The 14,106-nt window shown below is 36.6% G+C and overlaps 1 pseudogene; it reads right to left on the bottom strand.

Annotated features, from left to right (window-relative positions):
* Positions 1-1,678: 1,678 nt before the first annotated feature.
* On the bottom strand, positions 1,679-13,453 carry LOC149151453 (vacuolar-processing enzyme-like; annotated as a pseudogene).
* Positions 13,454-14,106: the final 653 nt, after the last annotated feature.

The raw sequence follows: 14,106 nt of genomic DNA, 5'->3' as shown, positions 1-14,106 counted from the left end.
GTACTTAAGAACAAAACTAGTTAAACATAGGAAATAGAACATAGATCTGTAATTTTTTTAAGAAATTGGCAGCAAATCTATTGTGGGATAGCACTAGAACCTTGTCTATCATCTCATGGTTTTTTACCAAGCCTTAGATGACAACTACCTGGGACATTTCTTATTTAGGGAGCTAGAAATGTCTGGAAAGAGAGCTCCAAGGGGGGCTTCTTTTCTGTAATTATTCCCTTGGGCCCGAAAAATAATAATTCAATGCCCAAAGGATCCCTAAACTACCACTACTTTATTGTTTTAGAAAGCCTAAAGTAGTTTTTGCTCGAGGAATTCATGTTTGGAGAGTCTGAATTGCCCATAGTAGACTCTAGGGGGTTTCCTTTCCATAAAAATTTCCTTGATCCTAGAAAAGAACAACTCTATACTTAAGGAATCCATAGACTAATCCTGGTCCATATCATTTTGCGAGCCTGGATCACTCAATGCTCGGGAGCTTCATGTTTAGAGAGTCTGAAGGCCTCCAAAGAATACTCCAAATGTTCCTTTTCCATAAGTAATCCACCAGCCCCGGATAAAGGAATAAACTTGCTCCTGGTGAATTCCTCCTTTATTCTACATGGGTTGTGGGGAGAACCACCTGTAAATATGAAAAATAACAACCCACGGGTATATATATATAAATTAATCAATTGAACCAGCAAGGCTGGTCATTTGCATGAACCAACTCCAAACCTGGATCCTTTTGTACTTCCTGCAAAAACTGATCATGTGAAAGTGGTTTGTGATAAACTTTAAGCCGATGACCATTTACTACAAAATAATTCTTATCATCGTCGATAGTACAAATATGAACTGAACCATTATCAAAAATTTCATTTACCTCATATGGCCCTAACCATCTAGTAGAAAGTTTACCTTTAAAATGCTTAAACTTACTATCATATAACAAGGCCCATTCACCTGGACAAAAGGCTTTCTTCTTGATAAATTTGTTGTGCCATCGAGCTCTTTGGCTCTTCACCAACGTGGTTCTATGGTAGGCATATTGTCAGATTTCATCAAGTTCATTCAATTGCATCAGCCTCTGCTCTCGAGCTTCATTTAGATTCATGCCCAACTGGGTGGCAATCCTGAATGTTTTTACTTGGAACTCAATGGGTAAGAGCACTTGTTTACCATAGAATAACTCATAAGATGTGTGTCCTGCCACATTTCTCCAAGTGATCTGGTAAGCCCATAGTGCTTCCAGTAACTTATCTGCCCAATTCATATGATGAAGTTGAATAGTTTTTGTGAGGATGGATTCCAAAATTTTGTTCATGGACTCCACTTGCCCGTTAGCCTGGGGGTGGTAAGGAGTCGATTTGCGATGCTTAATTTGATACTACTTCATGAGTGCCTTGACCAACTTTGATGTAAATTGTGTACCCTAGTTAGTGACGATTTCACGAGGCACACTAAATCTTGTAAAGATGTCCTCAAACAGAAACTCTAATATTTCCTTTTCAGTGGCAACATACAATGCTTTAGCCTCCACCCACTTGGTGACATAGTCAGTGCATACCAAGATGTACTTTTTCTTTTTTGACATTGGGGAGATGGGCCCTACGAAGTCCAATGCCCACTTCTCAAAAGGTTCAATGGTGATTTGTGGTTGAAGAGGCATTTCATCGGAGGCAACTAGTCACCCCATCCATTGGCAAGCGTCACAACTCAAAACAAACTTCTTGGTGTCTTTAAAAAGTGTAGGCCAATAGTATCCAGTACGGAGAACTTTGTATGCAATCCTTTTATCGGAAAAATGGCCACCACAAGGATCGTTGTGAAAAGCTCCCAGCACATCATACATTTCATCTTCCTGCACACGCCACCTCATAATCAAGTCTGGCCCGGTATAAAATAGATCCACTTCAATCCAAGTGAATTTAGCACTATGCTACACTATATTATGTTTTTCTCAAACCGAAATGTTTTGAGGTAATTTCCTTGATACCAAATAATTGGTGACATCAACGAACCAAGGAGTAATAGTAGAAATGGCAAATAATGCTTCATCTAGATATTCATTGGGCACTGGTGTTAGCATACTTCCCTGCGCAATGTTCAAACGAGATAAGAAGTCAGCTACCAAGTTATCCCTTCCAGGCCTATCAATTACAGTTATATTGAATTCTTGTAAAAGAAACAACCATCTTGTTATCCTACCATTAGTAATAGGTTTATTCATTAAAAATCTAACAACTGAATGATCAGTATGGACAAATGTCTCATAGCTGGTAATATAATGCCTAAACTTTCCTATAGCATGCACAACTACTAACAGCTCTTTTTCAGTAATCGTACAATTTAATTCAGTAGGAGAAATATTTTTGCTAACAAAATAAATAGCATAATTAAAGTTATCCTCCCTTTGTCCCAAGACTGCTCCCAGTGTAGTATCTGAAGCATCTATACAAATATGAAAAGGTAAGGACCAATTTGGCCCTCTTAATACCGGAGCAATGGAAAACTTTTCCTTTATTACCTAAAAAGCCTATTGATAGTCAACATTCCATACAAAGTCAACATCTTTAGTTAACAATTTAAATAATGGTGCTGCAATTCTAGTGAAATTCTCAATAAATCATCGATAATAACCTGCGTGCCCTAAAAAAATTCTTACCTCTTTTTGCGAACTAGGAATAGGGATACACGAGATTACCTCGATCTTTGTTGGATCAAATTGAATTCCTTCTAGTGACACATGATGGCCTAGAACAATCCCCTTAGTTTGCATCATCTTACATTTATCACTACTAAGGAGTAGATTAGCTTCTTGACAACGAATCAATACTTTTCCTATATTTTCCAAATCCTATGAAAAGTAATCTCCAAAAACTGTGAAGCTGTCCATATAGACCTCCACAGAGTCATGGATTAAATCAAAGAAAATGGTAAGTACAGATCTCTGAAAAGTGACGAGGGCGTTACAAAGACCAAAGGGGATGACTCTATATGCATAAGTACCCCAAGGGCATGTAAAAGTAGTCTTCTCTTTATCTTATTTAGCTATTTTTATTTGATTATAATCATTGTACCCATCTAGACAAGAAAAATACTTCTTACCTGAAAGCGTGTGGAGGACTTGATCAATGAAGGTCAGTGGAAAATAGTCATGCAATGTGGCCTTGTTTAATTCTCTGTAGTCAATGCAGATATGCCACTTGTTGTTCTTATTCATGACCACTACCAAAGGTGACACTCGCCTACTGTCAGAAATGGGATAAATGAAATCTACAGCCAAAAGTTTCTAAAGCTCATATTTGAAAATGTCTTTTAATGCTGGGTTCATACACCTTTTTGGTTTCCGAATAGGTTTCATTTCTTCATTTGCATAGATATGGTGGATGCAGGTGTCTTGATGTATGCCCCTCATGTCCAAGTAATCCCAGGCAAAAGCTCTAGATTGTTTGTGAATCATACTCATCAACTGCTAACTTTTGTTCTACAGTCAATCCTATACTGATATGTAAGATTTTTCCTTCAAAAATTTCTACAGGTTCTCTGGCGGGTTCATGGCTTTCCTCCATTTTTGCAAAAGAGGTGAAGATAGCTGGATGGAAATTTTCCTAAAATTCATCACTAAACACATGTTGATAACCATGAAAAGAAATAGGATAATCGATACAATAACTATCAGATAAAAACTACTGCAAAACATGTTCATCAAAATGCTCCTGGAGACCTCTGGACTGATCTAATGAAAACAAAGAAAACATACAATATTTGTCTCCATATGGGTTCTCAAGCTGTAATGGTACTTCAGTAGCTCTCTAAGCTGGGGGGAAAATAGACAGATTTTGGTTGTGGGGACCATTAGAAATAATCATTTCTTCGCTTCTACATCCTATGACAACATAAACAATTGCCAGCCATGATTGTCCCAGAACCATACGGTATCCGGGCCTAGAGGTTTTCAAAGAAATTACAATGAAATCTATGGGATATTTCTAAGAAGAAATAGTGACCACTATGTCCTCTAGGGTTCCCATTGGTTTGACGATGGATTTGTCTGCCATTTCTATAATGACAGGGGTGGGTTTAAGTCCAGGTAGTTGTAAAGATATCATTGTTTCATAGGTCATTGCATTTATTGCTACTCCTAAATCCACAAGGCTATTTGGCAGAAGTACTTCATTTATCTCAATGGTGACAATGGTATTCCTAGGGTCATTGTACTTCATACGTAAGTTGGAAATCATAATGGACATTTGGCTTATGATTTTGACGTTCTGGTTCTTATGTCCCTTTCTCCTCAGTTTCTTAATGCAGATATATTTAACAATTTTGGTGTAGATAGGAATGTCTCTAATTGCTTGTAAAAGTGGAATTTTAATACAGACATCCCTTTAGTTCATTTTCCAAATCATATTCAAGCGGGGTCTCTTCTTTCTTTACAATCAGTTTTTCCAAGTATGGTAGTTCATTTGATTCTTCTTTCTGTGGTTGTCGTTGTTTTTCTTTTTGGAAATGGTTTTCGAATGATGTAGAAGGAACCTCTTCCTGGATAACAACAATTGATTTTCCTTTGTTAACTGTCTTTCCTGATCGTAATTGGATTTCATTCATCGGAATGGTGGTGATCTATGTAGGAAAATGTTGGATATCAATGTTTTGTACAGGTTGAGTTGGCCTATTATGACTTGGGTTAGGTGAAGGTCGAGTTGGCCTATTATGACTTGGGTTAGGTACAGGTTGCGCAGGCAACAGTGTAGGTTGGGGTGGGTTCAAGGTAGTAGGTGCCTGCAAGGATGATGGGTTAGAAGGTGCAGGTAACAACTGATGCAAAGGACGTGGTGGCAGCATGGGTTGTTGATACATGTTAGGGTTATGCCCTTGCTGATAAGGTTGCATGGTTGGATTATACGAGGTACTTGGCATGTTTGGGTAAGGTGCATAGAATTGGGTCCATGGTTGATAAGCATTGGTATAGGGGTTTGCCCTCCAATTCTGGTTCCAGGGATTATTTTGTGGTTGCAGAGTAACCCAAGGAGGGTAAGATGTTTGGAAGGTCCAAGGCTGAGTCTGACCATAACCTTGGGAATTTGGATCTGGAAACACATTCTGACTCTGGCCTCTCCAGATGGGTCTTTTGGTGGCTTGAGATTGGTCAATGGTTTCAGTGTTCCCTTTGTAGATAGCCTGTAGGCCAAGAAGTGATGAGAACTTCTCAGTTGGGTGTTCTAGAGTACAGATTCCACAAATATCAATGGAATTTAAAGGGCATTCCCTATTTGGATGTTTGTGCCTACACTTATGAAAAAGATGACCATGGTTTCTTTTTCGGCCTCTTGTTTTGTTTGATTTTCATAGTGTCTAGCTGGTCACTAATTGTGTCAATTATATCAATTTTAAAGTTTTCTAATAAGTTTCCTAGTTTGACTCTCGTAACAGCATTATCCACAGTTTTCTTTAGCACATAGTCTTTGGAATTATCTTTAAGTTCACAAAGATTTTTGCCTGCTTTAGCTTGGCTCCCAGAATAAGTACGACAAAGATCAACTACTTCAACAAATGGCTTCTTATAAATGTCCTCACCACTAAGAAGGTTTAATGTTTCAATGCAATCATCCCTCAGTCCTTTTAGGAACACAATTTTGATAGTTTTTTTCGTCTAAATTTGACCCACGAGATTTGTGAAAATTATATAAGAGTCATTCAAGATACTCCTCTAGGGTTTCATCTTCTATTTGTTGCATCTTAAGGATATCGTTGATGTCCCTACTCTTACAAAAATCTTGATACTTTTTAAGGAAGACTGATTTCATGTCATCCCAAGAGTATATAGTGTGTTCCCCTAGACTCATGAACCATCTAATGGATGCATCTTCCAAAGTAGCGGGAAACAATTTAAGTTTATGTGCATCCTCATAGTAATTATAACTGTGACATAAAATATTGAATTCAAAAAGAAATGCATCAATATCTTCAAATGATTTACTGTAGAATAGCAGAAGAGATGCCATTAGGATGTTTTTCATGTTAATGTTGCGAGTCACATCTAGAATAGGGAATCCAAAGGTAGTTTCCTTATTGTATTCCTCTATTCCTCCCCTTGGTCATTCCATTTTGTTTCCTCCAAAGAAGTTAACATTGCGTCAAGGGCCTTCTCCCTATCCATGGTGTTCTTCGTTGTTTATTTTCTCCCTTTCTTGGTGGTCCATATCTATGACGGGCACCCGAAGAGGTTTGTTGATTATAGTGTGAACAGGAGGTACTGGAACATGGTTGATGTTGGTTGATTGCACATCCACAATTTCTTGCAACTCTACTGGTTCTTCTACCTCGATCCCTTCAGTGTTTCCAAAGACAACCTGTTGAGTGGTCTCTTCCGCTTGATCTAAGAATTCTCGATTCGAAACCAAGTTGGTATCAACACTTCCTTCTTCTTGTCTCAGTGCTCCATATTGATTGGAAGAATTAATAAGAGGTATATTAATTGATCTAAAGGTTGCAGGAAATTTAGAACTAGAAATAAATCTACCCTTACTATCTCTAGCTCTACCTATACTCCTACGCATAAAGATAAAGGAAATAGAAACTCAACAATAAGCAATAATCGGTCAAACTTTGGAGCAACCCCACCAAAGTGGATGCATGGCTCTTCACTCACGTATTACCATACACCCTTCACCCTCCGACAGTCCTGCAAGACCCTGAAACTCTAATAATAATAGTTACCAAAATAAGAAACTACAACTTCCCCAACAACAGCGCCAAAAATGTTCGGAGATTTAATGGGTGTATTAATTCTCTTGCATCTATATGTCAATCCAGGCTCATAAACATGAGTTGTACTGCTCTTTCTAAATTCATTTCTTGGTCAAATTTCTAATGGTTTCCTTTATAAAATGATTTAGCTGAATCTAGCACACAATTCATCAAATTCTAGCAAGCAGAATCAATAATCAAATTTTAACTTTGAAACTCTTAATGAATCTGTACTTTAAAACTATTATACTTAAATGAAATCCCAATTTGAATCACGAGATATATGCTAAGCAAAAAAAACTTTTGATTAAAACACTTTATCAAATAACTCAAATCCCATAAAAACCCTAAGAAACCCTAATTATGTTACCTATGCTACTTTTGAATGAAAGGTTGCAAATTCTAATTTACTTCAAGCATGTTCTAAAGGCAAGTAGACTTGAAACTAAAATTTTCAAAGATAACTTTAAATCTTTAGGAATATATGATAAGCTTCACTCTTGGGTGCAACTCAAAAGAAATTCCAACTAAAAACTTATTTCAATCATCTTGCTTGTTTAATTAAGTACCATACAAATCTAAATCTTATGCTTGAAATTAAAAGGATACAATAACTTTCAGTCTGCCATCAAACCCTAGCTTAACAAAATACAACCTATAACTTGCATTCAACCATCATGAAAGGAATCCTAACTAAATGAGATGCCAACTCTTCTTATCAAACCAATGAAATCTTGTCTTCAAATTGGTCAACCTATGTAGCTCCAAACCTATACTCTGTTTCAAAACAATAGCAATTCGAGCTAAGAGTAATCTTTTGCCTGATCTAATCAATCAAAGAGAGAAACAATCCTCTGGTAACTAATTATTCTTCAACTCTGTTATGGAAATCAATTTTTAATGCTTAACACCTGCTCCACTTGTTTGCAAGTTATGAAGGGAAAATAGAGAGTGGAATTAACTATCTTAGCAACTCAATTATCCCAAGGATTATTAGATTATCATTATAAAACCAAATTCAATTGACAGTTCCAAGATTTTTATGTTAAGTTTCAATTATCTTCTGATATCGATAAGTCGATAATCCACACTGTGAATTATAATTCTCTTGTTGCATAAACCTTACACACACATTCATTCAGTGTCCTTCAAGCTAAAATAAGTATCAGTAATTAGGCTTTCATGGAGGAATTTATATGATCATGTGTAATTCACTCAGAAAGGCATGTGTATAGGCTTGTGACTTGGGTTATGCCCACAATTGGGCAACATTGTTGTGTAACAAAAATCTCGTGGAGATATCAACCACTCACGGAAACGACCCACTCACAATGGTGGATTATTCCAATAGGGTTGTGATAAGGTAATAAAACAACATATGGAACAATCATGCAGAGGTTATGAAATGCGTTTCAGATCAGAAGCAGAGAACTGAGGCTATCAACATGCTGGATCGAAGACAAAGTGAACAGATGTCATTACATTCACCATTAATTCATTTTGAAAACAAAGAGTGCCTATTTCTTGGTAAGTGAAAATGGAAATCAAAGGAATGTGTTTTTACTGAGATCAACCTGTAGTGAATCCTCAATCCAATCAACTGTAAATTCGAATTAATCTACTCATTTGCCATATAACCAAATTCAACCTTATGAAAACTAGCTCATTCAGAGACCAAAGTAAGATATGCCAAAATGCTAGAACGTTGTTACATAAACAAAATTGATTCAGATGCTATGGAAACAAATTAACACAATTATTCAAATGTCGGAAACTAGATTTAAATTATTTTCAAAACAATTCAGAGAAATGAATTAAAACTTAAAGCAACAAATCAACTACTAGCTACAGGATTAAATTGCCCAGTGGTGGTGGGCCCTTGCCACTACTGGGTATGAAACTTACAGTAAGATGAAGAGGATCAGATAACTATATCAACCATTTACAAGCTCTTGCAATCACAACTTCTTCTTCAACGCAAAACCAAGGCAAAGATCATTTCCATTGATAAATCTCAGTAGAACAATAGTAAAACAAAAGAGTTTAGATTCCTGAGTATGTATGCATGTATCCTCTCCACATTGTTTTCTACAGGATTTATAATCCAGTTTACATATTACAATTAGTAAAAATCAAATCATGGAGATGCCAATCTGATTTCCATTCTAATCAAGGCTTAGCAACCAACAGTTTTCTATACAAGATCTAAATGATAAGACATAATTTTGTTTTGGAGGCTGAAAGCTGGCTATGCATAAGAAGCATCAATCTTCCTCGTTTAATTCGATGAGGTCACGTTGACCACCTTGCTCATCCTTAAGTGAAAATATTCAAGTGTAATTCCAAGAGTGACATTCGGGATTGTTGCCTTAAGTACAGTTCCTTCTTTGAGTGCAAAATTCTCTTTTGATGCAGAAGTCTTGGGTCCCTGTAAGAGAAATATTCACATCTATCACCCATAATGATTAGTAAACAAATGAGAACACATTCAACTACCTAATATTGGTCATCAAAATAGATAAAACAACACCATTTGTAATGCTTTTACCTTGGAAGGGAATTTGGTATAGTCCAGGCACAAGGAGGTCAAAATGACATGAAAAGAGTTCCACTGTAAGTTAAAACAAGGAAAAAATTAGTATGAAAAGTGTATGAGCAGAGACAAAAACAGAATCCAACAAGATTTTATTATATGCCTATGCAAATACCGCAGTCATGGTATTCTTGGTGACTCCTTCATTGCATATCTTTGCAAGAGAACACATGTGTTTCATCCCATACTGTGACAGAGATCCACAATGTTTTTCAAATGTGCCCACCTGTAGCAATACAAATATGATTATGTTTAGAACTTTGAGAGTTATATCTTATAAGGAGAATGTTATGCTTTAATTAGTGTAATTTTTCCAGATGGCTAATTATTCCGAGATAACAATAGTATAATCAGAGGATTGCAACATGATCATCATCGGAGAAAAGCAAGGTTAAAAAAATGGGCATTTGTATAAAGTTAATATAGATGCACACTTAGGTTTCATAGTTATAGAGTTGGGTTCATAACTTTCCAGCTATGGAACAATAGTGTTTACACACATCACGAAAGAAAGTAAAGTAGAATAATAGGATTAGAAAATCACCATTGTTTTGAGATAGTCCCAATCATCAACTAAAGGTTTCCCTGGTGGTTGTACAGTGTTCAACATATTAGGACCCCTCACAGATCCAAACAAAAGATTTCCAATGAGATTCATGCTTTTGTCAACATGCATACGATGTTTCATCAAGTCCATCATCTGTCTCTGTGATTCCAACTTTTCTATGGAGCTTTCCTTAGATATTTTATACTACAAAATAAAGCATAAGAATCACTAGATATTGGCTTTTGCCTCAAAGTCCAAAAATACACCAGATTGAGAAGAAAAAAATATACTAACACTTGAAGATAGTTCATGTAATCCCTTTCCTTTCCTAATATTCATGGGGAAAACTTATAAAAAAACTTTTATTAAGAGATTGAAGCTTAACAAAATAAGCAGTTTTGAATTGAAAGATTATTTGGTTCCAAACTTTATAAATATAATAAATAAGTGAATAAAGAGCGTAGTTAGGTGAATCAATCCCACTTTTATGGGGAGGATTATCATCAATATACTACCTTTTGCCATAGATAGAGAATATATGTATCTCATTTATTTACAGCTCTCACGCCCTTCTCATCACGAAATTCTGGAAAATCGTTGTCATAGGTGAAAGTATCATTGGCATTTGCTTGGTCAGATCTAATGTATTGAAAAAAATGAATTTTTGTTGATAGTGATGTCACTGTACTGCATCACATAGGATTCGGCCTAGTATGTATTATCGTCTGATGTCCTAAATTTTACCAGCAAAAATCCAACTCATTAATATACTGGTATAAAATTCCGCAAAACACAAATAAGTTCGAAGTAGACAATGAAACTTGGAATAAAGCAAAGGCACTTCCACATTACAATGTGATGAATGTGGAAGAACAAACCCTTTACTACTAGAATTGAAGGCTAAATATATATGGAAAGTCGAGATCATAATTGCCAGACTATGACCCATAAGTACTCGGGCTAACTATCTATGGGCATGAGATCATAGTTGTGAGACTATGAGTGGCAAGCACTCCCAAGTATGGTCAGTATGGCCCTAGGGAAAATATTGTCTAAATACTCACCTGCCACAACATATAAGAGTATCTTACATGAGAAATATTTTAACCCTGACCCCTGCTTCTAGTCAAGGAGAAATAATAATATTTCTAAATGTCATTTTACTTATGTCTCATGCTATGCTCTTCATTTTGGATTGAACGAAGAGATGAAATGCCATTTTACTTCTTTCCCATGCCATGCTTTTCATTTTGTATTGAACAAAGAGATTAGGATCAAGCTCAGAGGTCCTGAAGCCAATATGTTTCAAAATTCAAACCCACTTACCAATTGATATTGTTGATTTATACTTTCTTCAAGTTGTTTTTTTCACTGCAAAATAAAAGTAAAATCAACGCAGGTTTCCAGTCAATAAGAAACATCCAATGCAAAATAACTAATGGAAAGAGATATTGTAGTAATGTGCACTTGTAATTGATTGCTTAATATGATCAAAAGTCATAGATTGTATTTTTGTTAGGAGTCAAACACTTAATATTCAAATTACAGCAGAGAGGGTTGTAGAAAAGACAAACAATGTTCCATTGTTATACTGTTTGCAATATATATATATATATATATATATATGCAAAAAATATTGTGTGTTTCTTTGGAAAATCCCTTTCCAAATATTTTCAAAGGAATGAGTCTTATGAAAACTTTGCAGCCATGTTTTTTAAATGCATAATGCAAATAGGTTGTAACATTGCATTCTATTAGTTGCAAGTTAGGATCCTGATGATGAGAACCAGACTCTGGAATGCCTTCAAAATATGTGAGAACTCTTAGATAGATTGTAGTTGTACTACATATGAATACAAGATGAGAAATGCTCCATATTGTGACATTAAGCCATAGATGGAGGAAATTGTACATTTCATCCTCTCCCCATAAAGAGCCACTTGGGACTATGCTAGTGATAACTCACCAGAGCATTGGATCTGTACTAGTTGTATTATCAAAATATAGGACAAGCAACAATAAACATAAGCCTTTGACACTCCCAAATGTAATAACAGGTTCCAAGCATGTGCAACATTGCCTCTAGGTTCTCCAATATAAGCCTAATTAAGAGAACGGTAGAGTGTTATTTCCCCCTTGCTTTTTTTTATAAAACTCTTCTTTAATTATTGGCATAAACGATGATAATATCATTTTTTCCATATACAGCTTCATTGGGGAAACCCTCCAATAGTTTCTTCACATTTTGTGAATGGTTCTCTGTTGTTGGTACACATGTGCAAACCTCAAGGGACCGAAGTGGATTATACCTTGTGATCTTTGTGGTCATTATGGCTTTGGCATGGCATGCCAAATCACTTGAACTAACCATTGGGGCTACAAAAAAATGTTATCTATCTGTTATCACTCAGGTTTTTCCCAAAAGTTGTAAGAAAGGGAATAATGCCGAGGTAACCACAGACCAATCTTTTAGATACATAATCTAGCCAATCTGTATCCAGAGAGGGCTCTCTCTTTATGATTTAGCTTTGTTTTTTGAAAGTATTAGGCTAGTTATGAAGTTTAAGGGTTTTGTTTGAGTTTGGGTGGTGAGATTCGATAGAACAGTGAGGTAAAACAGAATAGTTCAGTCCATTGGGCATGATGGAGTCAAAGAAGATGGTTTCTGGATTTGGTTTCTTAACAGAGGATGGCTTCACAGAGCAAGGTAGTCAAACAGGGAACAAATGAAGGATTGAAGCAGATGGAATGGGCTCAAATGGGTGAAGGGCAGTTAAGAATCCTTCAACATATTGAAAGAGGGAAAATGGATGATTATTGATAAGGAGTAGTTAAGAATTCCTTAGCAAATAAACAACATGAAAGAATCAGGAAATAGGAGCAATTAAGAGTTCACTGTTTATTCTAATTCTGAAGAAAACACATAGAATAATAAAGACTGAAAACAGAGTCTAGTCAAGAAGATTCTGAAATTAACCTTTTTCTTTATCATTCAGCTTATGAAACACAGATGATATAATAAACAAGAAAAATGTAAAACAAGAGATATAGGGGACTTATTGATCTGGAGGTTGATTCAAGAATTCTGTGACAAGTCCTCTGCTTCAATTCTTCATCCAGTAGACCAGACAATAGATGTTTCCAACAACTCTTTATTCCAAAAATTCAGTGTTACAGCAAAGTCTATGAAATCTCCACACCACATACTTTTTCACTACTCTAATGGAGGGGGTATTTATACAATAAAATATGTACAAGCTATATCTCATAACAGCTGTGAGATAATATCTAGGTTTAACCTAAAATAGTTTACAAGAAAAATAGAAACAACTAACTGATGTAGTGCTGGAGGCGAGCCTTTAGGGTTTGGCTTGTAGCTGTCTTCTATAGTAGCTCTACGCCGACTGCCTGTCTTAAATGTGCTCTTTAATTCTGATCTGCTGCTTTTAATTTTACTCTGACACTCTTTATTGCTGATCTGATACACTTTAATGCTTGAACTGATACTCTTTGACTTGTTTTGATGCTCTTTAATGCTGAACTGACCCCTGCTCACCGTTGTCTGGCATTTTGCCCAAAATTTCCTTTCTCCAAGGGTAACGGTGTAACTATGGAAAAACACCTGTTTTCGGGGCACTGGAGGTTGTTCTGTGCCTTTTGATTCATAACACTTAGCTCTTTTTGTGGCTGGTATGCTAACTTCCTGCGGAGATTGCTAAGAAGCCCTGGCAATTGATGCGCTGATAGCCATGTATTGAGAAAACTTTACAGATACCTGTGTCAAAAGAGGAGGAAACCATACACTGGAGGGTTGGTTGACAGGCGGAGGGGCTCGTCGATGGAGCCTTTTTTGGTCCGGAGGCGGTCAAGAATGAATTGCGAACCCGGTAGATATCATGCCCGGAGCTCCGTTTGCAGCGAAACACAGCGAAAATGTCCTTTTTCCCTTTTATTCAACAAAAATGAAGCTTGGCGAGAATTTTTGATAAGCAGGACGGATGACATAAGTAGAAGTACAGTGCAGGTGATGTGGCAGGTTACGTCATCAAGAGGACAGAGGATGTCAGCCGGAGGGGGTGGTAAGCGGTTTTTCCCGCACCGCTTTTAGGGCTGGGCAGTTTCGGGCACACGGTGAGTGATCAGGTTGGATGAGTGACGCGTGTCCTTGGTACGGCGGCAAAACCACCGGTTCCCCACGCGTTAACATTTGGTGGTTATGGTG

Source organism: Pinus tabuliformis, chromosome 9 (assembly GCF_031772625.1).
Source record: "Pinus tabuliformis cultivar Carrire ecotype Pingquan chromosome 9, CPIR1, whole genome shotgun sequence".
In the NCBI taxonomy this organism is placed as follows: Eukaryota; Viridiplantae; Streptophyta; class Pinopsida; order Pinales; family Pinaceae; genus Pinus; species Pinus tabuliformis.
The sequence above is the reverse complement of the archived record's forward strand: the minus strand, read 5'-3'. Positions and strand labels throughout refer to the sequence as shown.